We start from the raw sequence: 23,364 nt of genomic DNA on the forward strand, positions 1-23,364 counted from the left end.
TGTTTGATTAAGGTATTGTGTTTGCCTGTCTTGAAAAACAAAGAAAAAAGAAAAAGAAAGATATTGTGTTTGTGCAGCTCATTTGAAGATGTAATGTATAATTAAGAAATATAGGTTAATAGATAATCATCTATAATAGTCAAATTGTAGTCATGTTAGTTAGGTTTTTCTAAATATACATAGAGATATGTTTCAGTTAAATAGGTATTCTTCAAATATTTCAATGACCTTCAGAATATGGCATTTAAGATGTTTTACAAACTTAGGACTTTACATAACACTGAGACACATCTGCTCCTGGCAGCACCAATAACTTCAAGAGGAAAATGGGCATCAAAGAGGCTCCTCATGGAGTTTGTTAGCCATTTGGTCAAGAAACTGCTCTTGTCTAGACCGCTTGGTTGGACTTGCAGGACCCACAGAGAAACTGACAGCTGAACTTGCCTAAAGGTGAGGCTGTCTTTTGGGGTTCCTGCTTCATGAAGACATTCTGCAGAACACAGAAAAAAAGTAACTGATAAACTGCCAGTATAGGCAGAACTGTCTTTGAAATTTCCTGCTTTGTGAAAGTCTGCGACATACTATGGGCATGTAGGCTGAAGATGGATGCCCTAATGTTACAGAAGAACTTTGGGTGATTGTCCAGGAAGCAAGATGTCTCTGTCAGTTCTAGAGTTTTAGAAGTTGCTTACAATGCACTTCCTGTTTACTTAGGTAATATATCTTTCTGGAGTCTTTAATGGAGTTGAATAATATATAGTTATAATTATAATTTTCCTTAATTATGATAAAAGATAAACTAGATATAAATATTGTAACTGTAATTCTTGCTTGATACCTTTTTGTTATATGTATTTTTTCTGTGTTAAAGTTAAAACTTTTCTTTTTATTTAAACAAAAATGGGTGGCCATTTGGAATTCACCTCTGTATGTTATGAATACCATTGTTTAATAAAGAAATTGCCTTGAGCCTATAGCAGGTGAGAACAGAGGTAGGCATGGAAAAGAAAACTGAATGCTGGGAGTAAGTAGGTAGAGTCAAAGAGATGTCACATAGATGCTGCTGGGGACAGGTGAGGCAGAAAAGTGCTGGTAAGCCACAGTCATGTGGCAATACACAGATTAATAGAAATGGGTTAAATAAAAATGTGAGAGCTAGCCAATAAGAAGCTAGAGCTAATAGGCCAAAAAGGGATTTAGTTAATACAGTTTCTGTGTGGTTATTTTGAGTCTGGGCAGCCGAGAACAAATGAGCGAGCTCCAACAACAGGCCTGCATTTGAAACCTGCATGTAGGTAAATATCTATAAAGTTTATACAATTACTCTGAGAATTACTCTCACTTAAAACTAAAATTTAAAAACTAGAATCTTTTCAGAATTCAGAGTTTTAATGAAACTAATCTTTCTATGGCATTTAATTTATATCAGGTAGAATATTTAATTATTATTTTATGACACACAAGACCTTCATAGTATTAGGCATGAGTAGGACCACCAAAGGATTGCAAAAATGAGAGAAAATTATTCTATAGGTAACAAACAACTTATACTTCACAGAGAACTGGATATTATATACAATCATACATAAAACATAAATTCAGGGGCTGGAGAATTGGATCAGATATTATGAGCACTTGTTCTTATAGAGAACATGGCTTTGATTCCTATCACCTGCATGGTGGGTTCCAACTATCGTTAACACCAGTTGCAGGGGATCTGACACACTCTTATGACCTCCCTGGGTACCAGGCATGCATGTGGTACACAGCCACGCATGTAGGCAAACACTCATACACATTAAATGATAAACTTAAATTTAAAATTCAAAAAATAATTTTATTTTGTCTTGCTGAATTTCAAAGCTCCAACACTAGATGTTCCAGTGACCAAAAAGTGATATAATATATAAATGATGCGAAAATGACTCCTAAGATAAACTTGGAAATAAAAGTATGTTGTGGCTAAGAAATATTTCCTGTTGTGAATATTTATTTCATTGAAAATAATACTAAACACTTCCCACTTTTATAACCTCTTCCCTTCCTCAATTTGATCAGTATTTATTAGGCACTCACTGGGCACAAATACACTAAGGAATAAAGGGCAGGCGTTTCGAGCCTGAGCACCTAGAAAGAGTGATAAATTAAGATTGTTCTTGGCCCTTTGTGAATGTAACAGGGGAGCTTGTTTAAGATGAGAGTCCAGAAAGAGCTCTTCAAGAAATGAGGCTTTGAGTTCAATCTGACTGTTCAGTTGTTACTACGAAAGCATAAAACTGATGGTGGGGTGGAGTTTAGGAAATCTCCTTCAGAGGTTTAAGTACGAGTGCAATTCAGGTAGCAAAAACTATTTTAAGCTTAATCCACAAATGGTGAAAATTAGATGTCAGTAAGTCCTATGGAATGTAGAAGGAAATATATCAGAAAAAGAACCAAGAATTTCGAATTCTGTCAATGACTATAAAAGACATCCACCTTTCTGCCAGGCATGTGGCACACTCTTTAATCCCAGCACTCAGGTAGTAGAGATAAGTAGATCTACAAGTTCACGTAAGCCTGATCTACATAGTGAATTCCAGGCCAATTAGGGATACAAAGAGCAAATATTATACACTGCTAACTTGAGTGTGTGTTTATATTTGCGATTACTGAAGATAAATCATGTTGGCTTATACAACCATAAGTTGGGCCACCTGGATAACTGAATTACAGGTTATTTCTGTGTGTGTGTGTTTGTCATATTAAGAATTTTAAAATATTCTGAACATTTTAAATTCCATAAGAGACCTTTGAACCTTTTTCAAATACCTTTCTACTTCTATAGTTACAGTCAATATTTCCTTTACTTTCAAATGACTAAGATTCGGATTATATCTAAACCATTTTAGATATGTTGCTTATGTAATAACTGAGAGATGTGTAGAAAGCTCTTATTATGTTGATCAGAACTGCAAATGTCTCCATCTTTTCTAGTGTTTGCTCTAAAAAAATACTGCCTTCTTTGTTTCTGCTGAGATCCTAAGTTTTGGTTAATCTGAATGAAAAAGATTCTTTTCAGGTTTTAGTAATATCATGTTATTTAATTATGTAAAACCTTGAGATAACTTTCTTTTTCTCTCAACAGCAAATTATATTTATTTCTGTAGCACTTAATTTTTGTGCTACAATGTTAATTTTTTTAACAATACTGATCTTTTTTTAATTTTAAAACAATCTTTTCTCATTTTACATACCAATTCTAGTTCCCACTCCCTCCCCTTCTCCCACTCCCTTCACCTTCTCCACATCCCACCTCCGATCCGATCCACTCTTCAGAGAGGATAAATCTTGCAAGTCAACAAAGTCAGGCATATTACTTTGAGTTAGGACGAAGGTGCTCCCCATCCATAATCTAGGCTGAACAAATTATCCCTTCAAAGAGAATGGGCTTCAAAAAGTCAGTTCAAACACTGAGGATAAATTCTGGTCTCACTGCCAGTGGCCCCAAAGATTGCTACAGTCATACATCTGTCACCCATATTCAGAGGACCCAGTTTGGGCCTGTGCAGGCTCCCCTGCTGTCAGTCCTGAGTCAGTGAGCTCCCAATAGATCATCAGGTCAGTTGTTTCTGTGGGTTTCTCCATTATGGTCTTGACCCCTTTGCTCATATCATCACATCTCTCTCTTTGCATTTGTTCAAATTTTAAAGAAGCAATCCATGAATTCCTTCTGCGGACTTTTTAAATCTGATGTGAAAATTTTATACTCTTACTCAAAGATGATATCAAAACTCATTGATAAGCCTCAGGGTAGAATTCACATGAGTCCTTTAACCACTTCACACGAGGGAAGTACTACTCCCTTTGAATGATAAGGCTGATGATATTTAATATGCAGAGGAACTTCAGGAGTGGTCAGATGCAAAGGCTTGCAGAAATCAAGACAGAAAAGCTCTTCTAAGAATGGGATTGAGTAAGTACTAACAGCATCTTTGCTTTGTGCTCACAGAATGGGTAAGTGGCGGTCCATTTTAATAAAGCAGTCTGTAAGAGTTGGAGAGGACACTCGCAGGACATTATTTCTGGCAACGAGACTTTGGGATACCAAGTGCTCTGTGAAAACTATCTCACCAGCTAACAAAAGCCTTAAGATGGAGTCTGACTGTAAAGACTGTGGGGTTCCCTTCCCTTGAATTGTATATCTCTTTGCTTTTTGGGAGGGTTGATCCTGTGAGGAGGAAGTGGAGTGTGAATGCATATGCGCTAAAAAACAGAATCAGCAACGCACATTTCTCACTGTCCATGCTTTTTGTTCTGCGTAGTTGCGCGACTTTAACACTATTCTGCGAATTATGATAAAGGCTACACGGTGGTGAACTGACTCTTCAGTGTGCACCCATCCATTTTCATCATGGACATATTATTACAACAGTCCATTTTTTAAAATTATCATTTTGCAGAGACTGTTCACTTTTAGAGAAAGGCTCTGAGTACACACTGGGAGTTGAGCAACACTTATTCTGGAAGAAACGGATGGTAACATAAGTGACACATCATTTTATAAAATAAAGTAATGAAGCGTCTGAGCAGTTTGAGCGTTTGCTATAAAATTTGCAGCCCTGTAAGAAAACAGAGCACAGAGTATGATTAAGGAAGCTGGGTAAACATCCCGATGGGTGGGAACCATTGGACATATTAATCTATCTGCCCCCTAGCTACCTTTCCATTTATCTGGTTTACCTTGACAGTCATTAGTGGTGGTTGCTTGTTAATATTGCAAGTCAGATTTCATGCTCAACAGTTGCTACAATGCCAAATTATAAACCGCACCGAGTATAACCAGATAAATGCTACTCAGAAAATTTCCACAGTCATAAATTAGGTGAGGGTCTAAAATGTAGCGTTTGTTTAAATGGGTCCTGAGTGCATAACACTGACAGCAGCAGCAGCTTAGAGGCTTCGCTTTCTGGATCGCTCTGTGTGTGTACCTGTTGGCCACATTTTTTGCTATCAGATGCTGTTGCCAGGGCAACTGCCTCCTTTGTACAGGCTTAGGGTAGCTGCTTCTTTTTGGAAATGGACTCTGGGCTGGTGGCCAGAATTCTGGTTCTTAAATTCAGGGCTCTGGCTTGGCATAATTAACCATTTAAGTGGTCTGAGAAAAAAATACAAAGTACAAAGGCTTCTTGAGATTTTCATTTCTCAAAGGGAATTAAGGGCAATTGTAATAGAAAAATATATTGTCTTTTGCCGTGCCATATACTGTGTTGATAGGGAATGAGAAGAAGATTGCTTTATTTATTCAGTAATTTAAAGGAGAAGAAAACATTATTGATGTTTCCAAAAACAATTCATAAAGGTTAGAGTTTAAGTCTCATTCCCTTATTCTAAGGGAACTCACCACACAGGGAAAATCAATTCCTACTAGTAGAAGACAAGAGAATCGTAATACATTCTGTAGTTCTCTTATATAGCAGAATTTACTGTTAAAAAAAGAAACAGGTCAGGAGTCAGATAGTCTTACTGCCTTAGGTTTCTACTTGCAGTTAGAACAACCTCTGGGTACTGTAGTTGCTTAAGAGGTAAGAAATGCCTGAATGCCAGGGATTCAAAGAAGAGGTTGCAGGATTTGATCTTTACCAAAGGGATTGATTATATTGACTATTAAAGTATTTAAAATAAAAAAAAAAAAAAAAAAAAAAAAAAAAAAAAAAAAAGAAACAGGTATCCTAGCTCACTCTCAGTAAAATCATCCACACAAACCACTTTCCTTTATTGTTTTTTTTCTGTCTTTATTTCACTTACTTGTGCTCATACTAGGATTTAAAATTGAGAAGACACTGTGCACCTCTATTCTTCATTTTGGTATTTACTACACATTTGTTTACGAATCCATTTCTTTCATGTTTGAGTTTCAATGATTATTTTAATGAAAAGATAAATTGTTCATATTTTCATGGGGTCAGGATGTGAGATCAGTTTCTTGTACCTGCTTCTGTCCTTTTTGCCATGTAGAAATTTGTACCTTTATCTATGTTAGAATTCTTCAATAAAATTAAAGTCTTGCTTCCTGGAGATCTAGGCTGTAAACTTGTGCCTTTAAGAGACTTATTTGGAGGGCAGTTCTGAGAGCCCATATGACCTGTTCTTTGGGTTCATAGGGATGCAGACAACAGTACATTCTTTTTCTAAAGCTTTATATTGGATGCCTAAGCACAAGTGTAATCACGGAAGCCACCCCTTCCTAAACACATTGCCAAACGCCCTAGAATGGCTTGAGAACTTCCCTATGTGTATTGGTTACCTTTCTTGTTACTGAGATAACACACTGACAGCAAATTGAGTAAGGATTTATTTAAATCAGTCTGGGAGCCGGGAGTCGATTCCTTATTTCAGTAAACGCATGGTGGCGAGGGCTAAATCCATGGTAGCTGGAGTTTGTAGCAAGGCATGCTACATGTTGACTTGCCACGAAGCAGGGAACTTGTGGCTATAACCCCTAAACCTGGCATCTTGGCTCCATGTCTGCCAGCTAGACTGTCCACAAAGCTCCAAACTTTCCAAAACAGTGTCATCAGGTGCGGACAAAGGATTCATATGTTCATATACTCCTGAGCCTGGGCAGGTACATTTCTCATCTAAATTATAACAGGTCTGTCCAAAATGTTTTAAAGATGACTTTGTGCTCAGGTCAGGAGCTGTTCATTTACAATCTGTCCTTTTCTTTTTCCATGGGTTTACAGTTTTCATATCTAGCCCTCTCTCCAATCAGTTTTTTTTTTTATCATATGTCCCCCCTTTCTCCTCCTGACTCTAGTAAATCCTATTTCTTTTTTTTTTTTTGGTTTTTCGAGACAGGGTTTCTCTGTAGCTTTGATGCCCGTCCCAGAACTAGCTCTTGTAGACCAGGCTGGCCTCGAACTTCTAGAGATCCGCCTGCCTCTGCCTCCCGAGTGCTGGGATTAAAGGTGTGCGCCACCACCGCCCGGCCTTTAGCCTCTTTCTTAAGCTTAAACTAACACAGCAAATGTTTCCTTTCCTAGGCTCGCTGTACTCAGCACAGCTGTTCCTCTAATATGTATGTGGTGCTTTGCAAACATTTCTCTGCTGGGTTCTGGCTTCTCAGTGCACCTCTTTAGCAAGGTAGCCATGGAGAACAACCATTGTTTCATGAGTGTCTGGATGTTACACAGCTGCAATTCCTCTCGATTCCTGTATGTGGAGCGCTCCATTTCTTGAATGTTCTTCAGGATGACGGTAACATTCAGGGAAGTCTTGTCACTCTTCTGATTTACACTGAACATGTGGGAAGCCAAACAAAGAATGCAAATTCAAATACAATTTAAGGACGTGTCAGCATTCTTTCTCAAGACCTTTCTAATTTGAAACCATTGAGGCGTTCCCGCTTGTACTATATAATTCCTCCTCTTTTCTTCTGCATAAACAATTAACAATATAGGCATAGCTATTCACATCTGTCTCAGGTTTATTTCCCTTGAGCAATTTATGACATTCATATAACCACTCATTATAGCAATCATTCCTAGTACTTCTTGCCACTTTGGAATTTCATAAGAATGATACAATATTTATATCAGCTCTAATGATAAAAATGAATGGTCACAGCTGAGGAAAATTCACAAGCAATAAGTGTTTAGATTAATCAATCATTACATTTGAAAAGGTCATTAACTCAATTGTAAATTCACAAAATTATATTTCTCTATTCTCCATATGAGCAATTTTCTAATGTATTACAAAATAAAGAGAATACACCTGAAAATATTTCCTTCTGCTACTGAGTGGTAGTCACAAAATATGAAGCGCCTTTACCTTATGTGGATGTTGAATAGTTATTAGCTTCTATTAGAGCATAAAATTGAAACTTGTCAACAAAGTTCAGATTTGGTGCTAGTGTGTGTACATAGCAAGAATGGAGTACTTTATGAAGAAGTCAAACCAACAGGCTTTATCTCGATGCTGATGGCCACTTACAATACTTCAGTCCATTGTTTAGAAAACATTGAATTCGTGTTACACGATTCTCTATTCCATTGTCTTTCAATGGTCTTTGAGATTTTGTAAGATGTGTTATTCATAAAGGACTTTGGAATATACTTGGCTTTTTGGAAAATACTGGTTCAGTGAGTGGTGAGCATCTTCTCATGTTGTCTGTTTCCTCACAGGGTATGAGAACCCACTCATGGACCCATCACTAGTCGAACCAGAAGAAAAGTACCGGAAAATGTCAAACATGCATTATTGGATACCAAATTTTCTAGAAAAAAATAAATTTTTCTTAGCAAGTTCTATCATTGACAACAAACACTGCTGGTAGATTTCTTTGATGTCATCAATGCATGTTTTATTTCTCTTCTGCTAAGTGCACAGTATTTAAGCCCTGGGTTAGCATGTTTGCCTTTGTAACATAAGGAAATTACTTCCCAGAGCTTTGGACCCTTTTCATTCCCTGTGATCTTGCCTGACTGGTTGAGTAACTGTGTCCTCCTCACCCCTCAGCATTTGGTATTGCTACTCTTGTTCACTTGGGCATTTTAGTAGAGGTGTAGAAGAATTGTCTTAAAGTTTTAATTTTCCTTTTACATATCACTGAAAAAATAGCCTTCTATGTGAATATTTTTGAAGTCACTGCTCAGATAGCTTATTTAAATAGACTTTTGTTATCTATTAAATTGTAGGTTACTTTTTGTATTCTGGATACATTTTTCTGGATACAAGTCTTCCATCTTGTGCACTGTCTCTCACAATACTTTTGGGCTTTTCCAGATAATTATGTTTTCTGAGTTTGTGCAGAGCAGTAGGGTATAGTAGGGTCACTTATACTGGCCTTAATGTTGTGGTCCTCTGCCTCAGTTTCCTGAACACTGAGAAAAAAAGCATGTCCCACTTTGTCTAACTTTTTAAAGCACTTTTTAAAATACAAAGTTTTAAAAGTAGACACTAGTTTGTCAACGTCTGTACTCATACATTTGTGCTAAATGCTTTCCTCAGTATTGTCTTAAGAAGGTTTCAGTGTGTGTGCAAGCATGTTTAGGCAATGCATCTGCACGTTTGTGTTGTATGTGCACAAGCATCAGTGTGCATGGGAAGGCCCAAGTAGATGTTTGGTATCCACTATTATCATTTTCCATGGTATCGTTTTTCAACGGGTCTTTCACTAGACCTGCCTGTCGGTGATTGACTAAACTTCTTGGACAATGCCTTCTAGTGATCCATTTATCTCCAGTTCCCAGCACTGGGGCTAGAGGGCAGGCAACCATTCCTTAATATTTTATACCTAGACCCTCATATTTACATGGTAGGGACTTTACAACGGAACCACCATCCCAGACCTTTGCCTGTGTTTTATTCTAGAAAAATTGCAAGTTTTAAGTTTTATTCTTAAAGTTATGATATACTCAGGGTTAAGTTTTATGTATGCTGCATGAACTAAGGGTTGAAGTTGTATGTTCTCTGCATTAATCTACTTTTTTCTGGTAGCAGAAACCAGAAAGTTAAGAGGCCATGGGGAGGGGTTAGAGAGAGAGCTCTCCAGAGGAAGGCAGGAGCACACAGGTGCTCTGAAGAAGGAACTGGGAAACATGGAGCAGGAACATTATCTGTAAGGGCAGAAGTGAAAGCAATACTGAGGGAGAGGAGAGGTTGGAAAAGCCATAAAGAAACATATTTTATGTTTACATAAAATTGCATATAATATATGTAAATGCAGTATATTAATATAAAATAACTAAATGAGGTATGGCACTTGAGGCATAGATTATATAACAAAATCTCCACTGCCAAGCATGGGGGAACTATCTTCGAGTTGTTCTTCAAGGGCATCCAAGAGACTCTGAAAAAAAATGTAGGCTATTCCAACACCCTTGGTTGAATTCCGGAACTTGAAGTTGAAACCCTATTGCTGAAGACACATTACACTTCAGACATAGGATTTGGTGGAACCAAGCTAAACTCAAAACAGACATGGAACAGAGGACCAGCTTTCATAGTACAGGAAGGGGCTTTGAAAGTTCTAATGGGAGAAAAGCAGCTAAAAGTCCTACCTGACTGTGATGTCTAAGAACCACAGCCATGGCCAACACAGCAGGTATTCCCAAGATAAGCTCACACCACTTGCTACTTCAGTTACAGGATATCTGATCCACTTTTTTTTTTTGAGACAGGGTTTCTCTGTAACTTTGGGGACTATCCTGAAACTAGCTCTTGTAGACCAGGCTGGCCTCAAACTCACAGAGATCCGCCTGCCTCTACCTCCCGAATGCTGGGATTAAAGGCATGCGCCACTGATACACTCTTCTGGCCTTAGTAGACCCTACACTCACAAGGGCAAACCCCCTACATTGACATGCATGATTATACAAAATTAAAACTAACAAAATAAAACTTGAAAAAGAATTTATGTCACCTGTGTTCTTTTTAATTATATTTTTGTGTTGCAAGAGTATAAGTTTCCATATAAATTTTTGTAACTCTTTGATTACGCCTTCCTGCACTCCCCTCATTACCCTGTATACTACCAGTTTTCATGTTTTAATCTTAGCTCCTTTAATATTCCCCCCTTTCTACTTTTATTTTACTTATATTTCACTCTCTTCATTTCCATAATGAGTCTGTCCCCAATTATCTTGTTTTCACATTTGCTCCATGTTAAACATTAAAATAAGACACTCAAGCTAGGACCCTCCTGAGAGAGAGAGGAAGCAGCATTTATTTATCTGAACCAGGGGAACCTCACTCAGTATAATCTTTCCCCATCGTCCATTTATCTGCAAATTTCATTATATCATTCTTATTTATAGCCAAGTAACATTCCACTTTGCATGTGTAATAGATTTTCATTATCTATTTGTCAGTGGATAGGCATCCAGGCTGGCACCTTTTCCTAGCTATTGTGAATGTAGAAGTAAGTGCTCAGCCATAGATAAGTCATCTATAACAACTTCTCTCAATCTAGGGTTCAGGGACTATTATACAGTATGGATGAGAAGAAGGCAAGAGCTGGGTGATGGAGAGGAGGGCTGTGAAATCCTGTCTTCTTCACATGCCCTGGAGGATCCACAAATCATCCCAACCCACTACATCTGCCTACACAAGGCATGGGCAAGACAAAGCCAGTTATAATTCCAGCATGGATAGGGAAGGGGTCCTGAGACCCCATCCATAGCTAAGGAACTACCAACAGTTGGCTGTGGAGGGAGAGGAGGTCATTTTTTTTATTTGACATGTGGCAGGTAGTTGGTGGCCCATACCCCAGTATGTGACCCCATAACCATTTGCACATGGGCAGCACTAATTAAAATCAATGAGCTATTAATAACAATAATAATGATAGAAAATCAAGAGGGGTTGGAGGAAGCTAGTAATAGGTGATAAAATACATGATATATATATGCACAAAAATTTCAAGGAATAAATAATGTTATTATTTAAAAGAAAAATAAAATTGGAGGTATTAGTTCAAGATACTTAAGGATGGCCATCCACATATACAATGTCATTATTTTACAAAAGTCATCTTTGAAATACTTTACTTATTTAATTTACTTATACATTTAAACATTATATATATTTCTGCTCTGTATATGAATGGCTTGGTTTCAAATATTAAAATCAAGAGTTTATTACCACATGTGTAATGAGGATAATACTGGCTTGACTCACATAACATACAACGTAATTTACACTTCTCTATGTTATATCAGGGGGCAAAAGGAACTTGCAGGTGTGGTGCAAGTTAAGAGGTATGGGAAGGGAGATTATGCTGCAGGATCGGGTTGGGACCAAGTCTAATTCCGTGAACCCTTTAGAACAGAGAAACATTCTTGGCTAAGGTCAGGCAAGTGTGACAGGCCAGAGAGCTGTGACCTTTCTGTGAAAGGAAGACTGTGGGGGGGCCTCTGAAGCAGGAACAAAACACTGTTATTAGTGCCCAGAGGATGTTGGCTTCAGATCTGCCTGTCAAAACTCAGGCCTACAAGAGTGTAAAGGGATCCATCTGTACTCTTCACGTCAATGGATTTATGGTCCTGCAACAATTCCAGAATATAAGGAAATCATTCCTGAAGGAAGTGTGCCTGCCTGCAGGTTTTTACTTTTTGTCTTTTCAAAGAAAGAAAGAACAAATATCAAACTGAGGTAAAATGTCGATCTCATAAAATCCAGTAATACATGTATGTTCCTGCTGAAATTTATGGAAGACTTTGTGTGCCTTTTCATCATTATTTTCAAATATGGCTGACAGATTTAAACTATATTTGTGTTTCCTTCCTGGGTATGTTATGTACTTAAACTGAATTTTCCCCACGAATATAGGGCTTTTTAAATTTTCAAATTTCTCTTTTGTGATTTTAGTAAGCTTAATAAATGCTTATCTTATTTAAAACCTTGAGTTAAACGTTATTTTTAATGTATGTTTTATGATTTTTTAACTGTATGTAGGATTTAGCACAAAACACACTTTTTTGGTCTTTAAATGTTTTAATTGTAGTCTTTTGCTTTCCTTGTGTTGTTGAGGATTGGTTTGTGCCAAACTAATACCCATACAATTAAAATGCCAACATTTAGATTTGACTTTTTTAAATTTTATTTTTTCAGAATTTTTAAAATTGATTCTTCAGTTTTTCAGGTGTCTATGCTCCCACTTTCTTAGGTGATCACTGCGTTCTTCTTTGTAGACATTGTAGAATTAACCTATTCGCTTTTGTCTTAGAATGGAACCAGCGGCCACTCACTTCAGAACCTTTTAAAACTAAGATAACACTACACGTTTAGCAGTGTGAGCACTGGTAGCTAAGGAGTGCTCTCTACTCAATGTCTGTCTCCATCAACAACTGAGCTGTTTTGTGATTAGCATTTGAGTTCAAATCATTTGTGTCCTCACCCCACCAGGCCGAGTATTTAGATGGCTAACACCAATATTGGCCACAATTTTCAGGAACTGCTTAAATCCCTACATTGTTTGTTTTTGTTTTAAATTTATCTTTTCTGTCATCAAAGAACATGTTCTATATAATTTCTATTCTTTAATGGTTTGAAGGCTGCTGCTCAATGGAAGGTGCCATTTTGTGATATTTTCTGCTCACTTGTGCAGACCACAGAACACTTGTACCATAGGATATCGATTTTTGGTAGTATGAGTTTTATCACAAAACAGATGTGAATATTCTACACGTTCTGATTTGATACATACCTGTTATCGTTGAGATAGAATTAGTAAAATAAATAGAGTGTGTGCTTGTCCACTTTTCAGTTGTTTCATGTTTTAGCGGTCGGTCGTCTCTGTTAACAAAGCAGAAAGTTTTAGAACTCTCGCCTTTTGGATGAAATTTTTTATTGTGGGTGTGCTTTATTTTTTCATTGTCATTTCCTCTCGTGACATCTTTTCCTTGGGTTGGCAGTTGACACTCGAGCTCCTGAGTGGTCCATCAGTTCTCATCTGCCTTTTTGCTTTTCTATTTTTGATGCAGGGTTTCTCACTGTGTAGTCTAAACTGATTGCAAACTCATTATGCCCCGTCTCAGACCACAGGTGTGCACCACCTTGCCTGGTTCCCATCAGTTGCTGTTTAACCAATTGATTGCTTTATATTAGAGTGATATACAGAAAGAACTTACTAATTGATGTTTCCAGAGAGCTTATAGTTACTCATTGTTTGTAATTTGCTCTTAAAAAACTCTGTAATTTGAAACATCAATGAGCTTTGTAGCTTTATTTTCCCCACAGTGCTTTACAGTTGACTTGTGTTTCTAGAAACTCTTTAATTCATGTCTGTCTGAAAATATTAGCTTGCCATTTCAGAAGGATGGTTTCTTAACTAAAGAACTGAGTTAATAAGCATTTTCTCCTCATCAGTGCTTTAAAACTGACTTTCATTGCTTCAGACTCTCTTTTTCTTCTGTGTGGTCCATGACCTTTCTCAAGAGGCTGACTGAACCACCTTTCTCTTTGTTAGTTATATGCATCTGTTTGATTTATAGTCTTCACCCTATTTAGGGCTAGCTCACTTACTTTATCCTTTCCTCACTTGAGGAAATGCTATACACATTATTTTTCAAGGTATTAAGGATGTTCTCTATTTTCTTCCTTTGTTCTCAGTTTCAGTATTGTTCTTCAAATCATCAAGAATGCACTAATTTTTTCTTCCACTGCCGCAGTATTGTAGATTGGATCCTTGTGCTTTCTGACCATAAATAATTTCCTCTGCCCCATTGAACCCAATTCCACAGGAAAGCATGGCTTTACATTTCTTATCTTAGATAGCATAGTTTTCATCCTTCAAAGATGATTTTTTTCTATTTTGAGTTTTTCATTCTTCTTAGCTTTATTTCTTCTTTAATACTTCAGGAAATCACAAAGTCCTTAAATTCTTGCCCCACAATGCTAAGTTCAGTTTCCCTTCTGGCTCAGCTTCTATATAATAAATTTTTCTCTCTCTGGGGCACATGTCTCTTCCTCTTGTCCATACATAGTCATTTTTTATTGGAAACAGAATAACTTAAACATTGTGTTGCTAGATCCAGTTTGTACTCATGTTTTAAAGACTCATGCATCTTTGTCTTGGCAGAGAATTAAGTTGCAGCAAGTAAGGATAATCCTTTTGAAATTGGTTTATAAATTTTATTAATGTGGATCTGAATTAGCCTTTTGCTGTAAGCAAGCTTTAATACAGGGCTTGTATCGCGTCTATGCTAGATGATTCTCTGTATTCTCAGCACAGCCCTCAGGGTGATCAGCAAACATATCTCTGTCTGGCCTATTGGGACTCAATCATACCTCAGGCTAATGTGAGTTTTTACAATATCAGGCATTCCTTTGCTCCTATGTCTTCATTCTATGCATGCATATCTTAGTAGTCAGCAACATTAGTCAGCGATGTATTTTCAGGAATCTGATGTATGTTCTTGGAGGTCACATTTCCCTCTCTTTAACAAGCCACTGACTGGGACTATCTTTTATTCAAAGTCTATACTCTTTCTTTTCAAACATGTTTGTCTAATTTCCTTGAATTAAAAGGAAAAGTTGCTCTTGAATGCCCCCAGTCCAGAACTAGTCCTCAAAGAAGGAATTGCTTCTTGAATTTTTGTGTCCAAAGGCAGTGTTTCTCTTCTTGAGAAGTTAAATTTCATCAAGTTCTGTTTCTATATAATAAAGTAGAATTTTTATTCCCAAGGAACTGTCAGGGATTATCAATATTTTTAAATCTGTAGGCTTTAGCTCCACCACGTAGGACTGCTTTCTTTCCTTTAATTTTTTTCACATGACAGCTGTTTAAAATTTGAAGAAGGTATATTTTCTTCACCAGAAAAATATTTTTAAACCCTTCATAATCTTGAGCACTTTCAGATATTATTAGATTAGCACTGTCTTTACTACAGTATGTAGTTCAAGGGAAAGAGCAGTATTCTGCCAGAATCATGTACAAACAACTTTCTTTGTAGTACCAAGCCGCCATTATTCCATACTTATTGCACTCTCATTAATAAGCATTCAGAGAACATATGGAGCTTAAACCCACACTTATTATTTTTAAAACAATCTTATTTAACATACCAATCCTAGTTCCCTCTCCCTCCCATCCTCCCACTCCTACCTCTTCTCCTCCCCAAACCCCCATTCACTCCACAGAGAAGTGACCCATGGGGAGTTAACCAAGTCTGTCTCATCACTTGAGACAGGACCAAGGCCCTCTCCACTGTATCTAGGCTGATATCACTTTTAACCTGAATCTTTCTAAGCAATGCTGGGATGTAAGATCACAGGGTTTTAGATGAGAGATTTGTGAAAAGACACCTGATGTATTCATGTTAATTTTTGTTCTTTTATAAATTTTTAATTATAATTATTTAGGCATGTGCATGGCACCTCTCTCTCTCTCTCTCTCTCTCTCTCTCTCTCTCTCTCTCTCTCTCTCTGTGTGTGTGTGTGTGTGTGTGTGTATGTGTGTATTGTGTGTACCACAGTGCTTCTGTGGAGGTCCGATACAACTGTGGGAGTTAATCTTCTCCTTGTACCATGTGGGTCACAGTCATCAGACTTGGTGGCAAACACCTTTACTCCCTGAGCTGCATTGCTGGCCCCTGTACTTCTGTCATTCTTCTCCTTAGAAATTCTTTGCCTCCTTATTTTAGCAGAGCACAAGTTCTTGGTGGAGCAAATCCACTTCTACTCATTGTTCCTCCCTACTTCTCTCAGTTTTGCTCTAGTCATCTGTTGAGTCCTTCACACACTGGGTTGATTGAATTTCTATTTTTTTCTTTTTCTCTCATGAATTTCCTCTGACCACTTTCCCCTTCCTCCAATCTTCCCAGGCAAGCTTGCCCCACTATCTCTCCTCTCCCCAGATCCACTCCTTCTCAAGAGAGAGAGAGACAGAAAGAGAGAGAGAGAGAGAGAGAGAGAGAGAGAGAGAGAGAGAGAGAGAGAGAGAGAGAGAGCGCCTCCAGAGGATATCAACAGAGCACAGCATAATAGGTTCCAATAAGACTAGGCACAAACACTCACATCTAGACTGGATGAGGCAACCCAGGAGGAGGAAAAGTTACCCAAGAGCAGTAGAACTTCTATAATATTCTTCTGGTTTCTCTTTTTAACATGGTCTTAGTTAGATAGTATATATCCTTTAAAAACCATTGCCAATTGACCAAGGAAGAACTAAATCCTCTGAAAGCACTAAGGTTGAGTCTGATGTTCGTCTCTTGCTGAAGAAGAGAAATTGAGTAATTTTTGTCTCATTAAGCACAATTCATCATAATGTCCAATGTACTTACTTGTTTATCTAGAATTTTGACTCATATAATTTATCTTTTTAATTCTGAAATATTTAGTAAAATATTTTGATGATAACATAGATGAAATAAATGCTTATTAATGAGGGAATGAGTTTTACAAATTAGGAAATTAAATTTTGGAAGTTATAGGTTTTATTTTATGAATTTCATTTAATTATTTCTTTTTTGAGAATGCAATATAGTTTGATAACTTCCCCCTTCTATTTCCTTCATCTGAATCCTCCCACATCCTTCCTTGGTCCTTTCAAATTTATGACCTCTATTTTCACTAGTTGTTTTCATATACATATGTATAAATGAAGAGCCAAAATGTTTTGTTTTGGAAAACTTGCTTTTAGCTTTTGTCTGTTAGATGGAGAAAGTGTTCATGTAAATATCCTTTTCAGGTGAAGACCAATTCCTTAGAAATTATTATTAGGCAAAAGTTAATAAATTACAATTTCTTAGGATATGCAGTCTCTGGGAGACAAAAAAAAAGGAAATGGGGCAGTGAGGTAGGAACTAATACATCACACATGCTGAGTTGGCCATCGTTTGTAACCAATGACAATGATGGTTCAATTTGGCAGCACTGTTTCTGGACAGCCTGGACTATTCTCAAGCAAGGCCTGGGGAAAACTAACTGGGATCTATGTATCTTTCCAGCCTGAATCATTTGAGTAGACTTATTTGACTGCTTCTGGATGGAATGAAATACTGCCAGTAGGGTTATAGGATATCCTAAATATCAGATTGAATATATGTGTCTGTCCTTCATAAGAATTTTTAGGTAGTGTAGTTGAGTCCTTGCCCAAGGTCTCTACCAATTTGGTTTTTCTCTTCCGAAAGTATTTTGGTGGTTTGAATGAAAATGACCCTTATAGGCTCATATATCTGCCTGTTTAACCTCCAGTTGATGAAATGTTTGGAAGGATTAGGAGGTATGGAGGTATGTTCTTCTTGGAGAAGGTGTGCCACTGGGGGTGGGCTTTGAGGTTTTAAAAGCCCTTGCTAATGCCTAGTCTCTCTCTCTCTCTCTCTCTCTCTCTCTCTCTCTCTCTCTCTCTCTCTCTCTCTCTCTTCTGCTTGTGGATTAGGATGTGAAACTCTCATCTTCTGTTCCTGTGTGCCTCTATGCTCCCCACCACGATAGTCATAGACTAACTCTGAAAAGGTAAGCAAACCCCCACCTAAATGCTTTCTTTTATAAGAGCTGCCTTGGTCATGGTGGCTCTTCACAGCAATAGAACAGTAACTGAGACAAGCAAAATCTCATGGCATTGTCAGAAGTTCTCTTCTGTTCATGTGTGGTTGATTCTCACAGCATTACCTACCAACTTCTACTGCTCAGAGATACTGTTGATTATTTCATAGTTAGAAAACAAAAACCATATGTAAAGTGGTGTAAGTGGGCCCTTTCATTTCTTTGTCAGTGTTCCATGTTTAGGAGGTCTATACACATTCTGAGGCTTTTCTATTGTATGTGTGGTGTAATTGTTATTGTTTTGTGACTAGCTTTCTTGACGTTTACTCTTTTCAACCTTCTTTCTTGTTTCTTCTTTCCTCACCTTTTTAGTTTTATAAATGTTCTTATCTTGTTGTAATTACAAATACTAGATAATGACTAGTCTATGATTTAACACTGAGCAAATTTGCACATTATCACTACAAAAATAGGTTAGGTCTTACAAATTACATTGAGTTTTATGTGGGATTCTCCTCTGTATGCTTCCTTTTCCTTTAGACAGAAAAGGAGAGGTAATGTGGGATTCCCCTCTGTATGCTGTGAATACCATTGATTAATAAAGAAACTGTTTTGAGTCTATAACAAGGCAGAACAGAGGTAGGTGAGAGAAACTAAACTGAATGCTGGCAGAAAGAAGGCAGAGTCAGGAGAAGCCATGTAGCCTCACCAGAGTCAGACACCGGATGGAACTATGCCAGTAAGCCACTTTCATGTGGCGATAAACAGATGAAGAGAAATGGGTTAAATTAAGATGTGAGAGCTAGCCAATAAGAAGCTAGAACTAATGGGCCAAGCAGTGATTTAATTAATACAGTTTCTGAGTGGTTATTTCAGTTCTGAGCTGCCAAACAGTCAGGAACAAGCAAGAGGCCTCCTACTACGTGAGTCAGTTGTCATTCTTTAAATGTTCAGGAATGCTGTCTCCTAGTCAACTCTGTATTAAGTGCTTTGAACTTTGCTGGTTAATGGATAAAGTATTTCACTATATTTCTATTATAATTCTGGACACAGTAGGTCATTCTATGCCAGATATGACTGTTGACCTTCATTGTCAGCTTGACTGTATTTAGGATCACCATGGACATACATCTCTGGATGTGCCTCTGAGGGTGTTCCCAGAGATGTTTAACTCAAAAAAGAAGAGGTAACCTAGACTGTGGAGGGAACATTCATGGATTTTGTTGCCCGGCTGAACAAAAAGAAGAAGTTGAGCTGAGTACCAGCATTTATCTCTCTCTGTTTCCTGATTGTGAAATCAACATGGCCGGTGACTTTATGCTGTTGCTGATATGCCTTTCCCACCATGGTGGGTTGCACCCACAAAATGTGAACACAGATAAACACAGCCTTCACTCTGTAAGCTTCTTCTGTCATGTGCTTTGTCACAGCAATTTGAAAATAAATTAGTATACTGGCCAATTCTGAAAATTGTTATTTTCATCTAGTTTTTCATAGTTAATGAGAAGTTTGTGAAATACTTGCTCTTATTGATTTCCATTTCCAAAGACAGGACTTAATACATTCAACTACTTGAATTTGTGCAAATAACAACTATAAAGGAATTATAGAAATTTCTTCAACTTTAAAAATAAATTGTGTGGATCATAGAATGATTTGTTATAAAATATTTATTAAGTATTCAAGAATAAAAGCATTTTTCTTGTTTCTGGCTATTATGTCATGATTACAAAGATCTCTGAAAATTAGGATATTAAAATCAGATTTTGTTTTACCTGTCTTTACTTTGTCACAATTTTATTTCCTGAGCATGTCAAAAGGCTAGATTTTAAGGTAATACTATATTTTTTGTACTTATATGGTAAATACTCTATTTTTTGCACTTTTTATGGTATTCACTATTTATATGGTAAATACTTCATTTTTTACACTTATATGTCAGTTAGACTGCTCCTACTCTAACATGTAAAATAAAATCCTTGTTCTGTGCAGTGTGCAGAATGTTCAAAGCCTTTGCTCTCACCTCTCCTCTCCTCTCCTTTCCTCTCCTGTCCTCTTTCTACTGATACATACTCATTCTTATTATGTTCATTAGGACTGTAACTCCATATGATGCTTATGTTCTCACACAGTTCTTTCTTAGGCTTGTCTGGGGACCTGGATACACAACACAGAACATGAGAATCAGTAAGAAACATAGGCTATGGCAAGCAAACAAAGAGGAGATGTTCCTACAAATTTTGGAAAACGTATGAGAAATTACATGAAATGTTACAAGACACATTCAGACTAGGTTTTCTAGAAGAGATCAGGTGATGACAGCCTTCTGTTTGCAACTTTGATTCCTCATTGTAACACTGGAAGATCAGGTTCCAGGGCTGAGCACATGGATATTTCTGGACACCTATTTTTTTCCTGAAACCACAGAAATGGATTGTATCACTTTATGAGGAATCTAGGATTGACTGGGGAATTATACCACATTAGAATGTGCAGGTATTGATTGGTAATAAATGTTTAAATTTTACTGAATGCCTTATTGTAGCATTGTATTTTCTCTGTTAGTTTCTAAGGAATTGAATTAAATCATTATCTTTCTTTAATATTAAACCATGGCTACATTATTGAAACAAATGAATACTATTTTTGATACAATATTATTTTACTTCTGTTTTAGTATCTGTGTCACCACTTATATTTAGAAAATAATTAAATCATTTATATGTATAGGCAGTGTTACTCTAGCACAGTTTTAAGCCATCTTTATTGGGTATTAGAAGAACTTATAAACACAATTTAATAACCACATGCATTTTTATACTGGCATCTTGATAGAGCAAAAAATGCACGTCCTCTGGAAGAAAAAAAAATACGTTGTGGGCTCATGATGTATTTCTCTTCTTAGGATGCTTTAAATTTTAGTGTGTGTATTTTTTAAATTCCTATAATTCCGTCGTGATCCACTTGTCATGGTACCCTGGCCTTGATTTATGGATGCCAGATGTTTCCACTCTAGTGGGAATGCTACCATTCTCCATACGATGTTGCATTAACCCTGTGACATTAGAAAACCATCACTCATTGCCTTTGTTTCAACTTCCTTTCAAGATATCGAGTGTCCCCCAGTCACATGATTTGACAACAGTGCCAGTTTTTAGAATGGATGGTACAGGCTTGTGTACCTTTACTGTTGATGATGACTTCCTCAATAAAGCTTCAGAATGTACATTTATATTAAGGGTTGTATCTACAGTCAGTGTGTTTGGCTTCCTTTATCTACTATAAAATAAATTTGACTTGTTCTGGGAGTACATTTGGGCTGCACCAATGTTTTGTGTTTTTGTTGTTGTTTCTCATTGTGTCTTTTGTTTCTTTTGACCAGGGTAAGCATGGTTGCTGATGCTTTCAGAATCTTTCTTTCTTTCTTTCTTTCTTTCTTTCTTTCTTTCTTTCTTTCTTTCTTTCTTTCTTTTTTTTTTTGGCTGTGGTAGAATTGTTAAAGCTCTTTGACTTGTTCCCTCAGGTCCCAGGTGGCCCATCAATCCTTGATGGGGGACATTAGGAGTGTCTGTTTCTGGGCTGAATCTTGGCAGGGAAAGCTTCTCTGTAGAAATTAAAGTTTAGGATGTTTTATTCCTTTGCTGAGTCACTTTATACTTATCTATCTTGAGGCTGATTGTTAGCTGGGAAATTATTCATGCCTTTTCTCAGTTCCAAGACCAATAATCAAAGTCTGCCCTGGAAAATTCTCACTGTTCTTAGATAAAACTGGATTTAATCATAGAACAAATGCCGCTGTCAGCTGCTTTGTGTGTCTAGGAATGTGACTGTTCTTGAGATAATGCAAAATCCAACCAGTACTGTTATTCTCTCTTCCAATCCATGGACATATACGTACGCATGTCTATATATGCATATGTATTAATATAATACCTGTTCTTTGGGAAAGAGTGGTTCTTCATTAGGTTCTGAAAGGAGTGATGTCTACTGATAAGTACCATGAAGACATTCTTTACTTTCTCGTGATTTCGTGCCACATATCATTTTTGTTAGTATTTCTTCTCTCATTTTTAATCTACCAAATGTTTTTAGTGATTAGAGCAGTATTTTAGAAAGTAGAGTGTAGTTAGATCAATTTTATTTCCTCACAAATTGTAACTTGAAATTGAGTTCATTTTGCAATCACTTTATATTTTTTATGTTTTTTCCCCGTCAGTGTTTTCTTTATATGGAATTTGTATGAGCTATTGATGTCCCTAATTCATTTTTCCTCTTTTAATATAAATATAAGTTTAAGCCTTTGATGGATAATAATTTATTTTTGTTTATTTGACAAAACTCTATTTTGTCACAAAATTATTTTTCAACTTCCGGAAATTTAGTTATCTGACAACATGTAAGTGAATTTTATATGCCTTGAATTGAATATTTCTAAATTGTAAGGTTATAAACCTAGAATATAATTATCCTGAAAATGAATGCAGATGTATTTTATTATTCTAAAAGGTCTATTTCAAGCTTGTGTCTATCAGATAAAACTTTGTTCCAGTCTCTACATTCAGGCATTACATCTTGTGGATGTGGCCATATGAAGTTAAAAAAAAAATTAAGTCATTTGTCAGACACATAGTGAGACTACAGCAGGACCAAAATGGTCTTTTTAATGCTGTTAACACAGAACGAGCTCTCTAAATTTAGGAGAGAAGGAAATGTAGTCAGCAAATAATTTACCAATCATTTAATCTGTGGTACATTACCAACATAGTCAGGAGAGAGGTGTAGCCGTAAGTAAGGCACGATTCTACAAGGTTTGCAATTATCTGGTTGAGGTAAGAGGCAATGAGGCTTCACAATTATCTACATCACTGAGCTCATTGACAGACAATAATCATTAGAAACAAGGAAAACAAGACTAGAAAGAGGCACAGTAAGCCCAGGCATATGTTGTCAGGACAGCATTTTTATGATGTTGCAGAGCAGGACTTGGCTGGGGTGGTTACTAATGAAAGTTTCCTGGAACAACCCGGAGGATTTGCTCTCCCCAGAAAGCGTTGACTTGTGTCCCAGTGGACACCTTGGAGATCCTGATGGCTGCTTGGCTCCAGGTTTTGTTTGAGGCATCTGGCAGCGATCCTACTTGTTTCTGTGTTTCTGTGACCCCTGGATGCCCTGCCCACCCCTGTGACCTAGGTCGTTACTAGGAACTGAACCTGCTGCTCTCTTTCTCTTTCCAGGACTGACTGTGCAAATTCCTCGTCTAAATTCTGCAGCGCCGGCAGTAAGCTCCAGCAGGCACATATGTAGGCAGAGCAAATGCAGGGTTATGTAACTGCCCGAACAGCTTGTGCCAGATTCAGCTCAGGCAGAAGCGTTCATTTGATACAAACCAGGTAT

The 23,364-nt window shown here is 37.2% G+C and overlaps 1 long non-coding RNA gene across 3 annotated transcripts in view; it reads left to right on the top strand.

Moving 5' to 3' along the window:
- LOC142852773 (uncharacterized) overlaps positions 1-23,364 on the top strand; it is a 61,471-nt gene that overhangs the window by 19,117 nt on the left and 18,990 nt on the right. For all 3 annotated transcript variants that reach the window (XR_012910989.1, XR_012910990.1, XR_012910991.1), the window contains exons 2-3: positions 17,864-17,940; positions 23,205-23,360. This is a non-coding gene — a long non-coding RNA (uncharacterized LOC142852773). The remainder of the gene's footprint in view (positions 1-17,863; positions 17,941-23,204; positions 23,361-23,364) is intronic.

This window comes from Microtus pennsylvanicus, chromosome 6, assembly GCF_037038515.1.
Source record: "Microtus pennsylvanicus isolate mMicPen1 chromosome 6, mMicPen1.hap1, whole genome shotgun sequence".
NCBI classification, from domain to species: Eukaryota; Metazoa; Chordata; class Mammalia; order Rodentia; family Cricetidae; genus Microtus; species Microtus pennsylvanicus.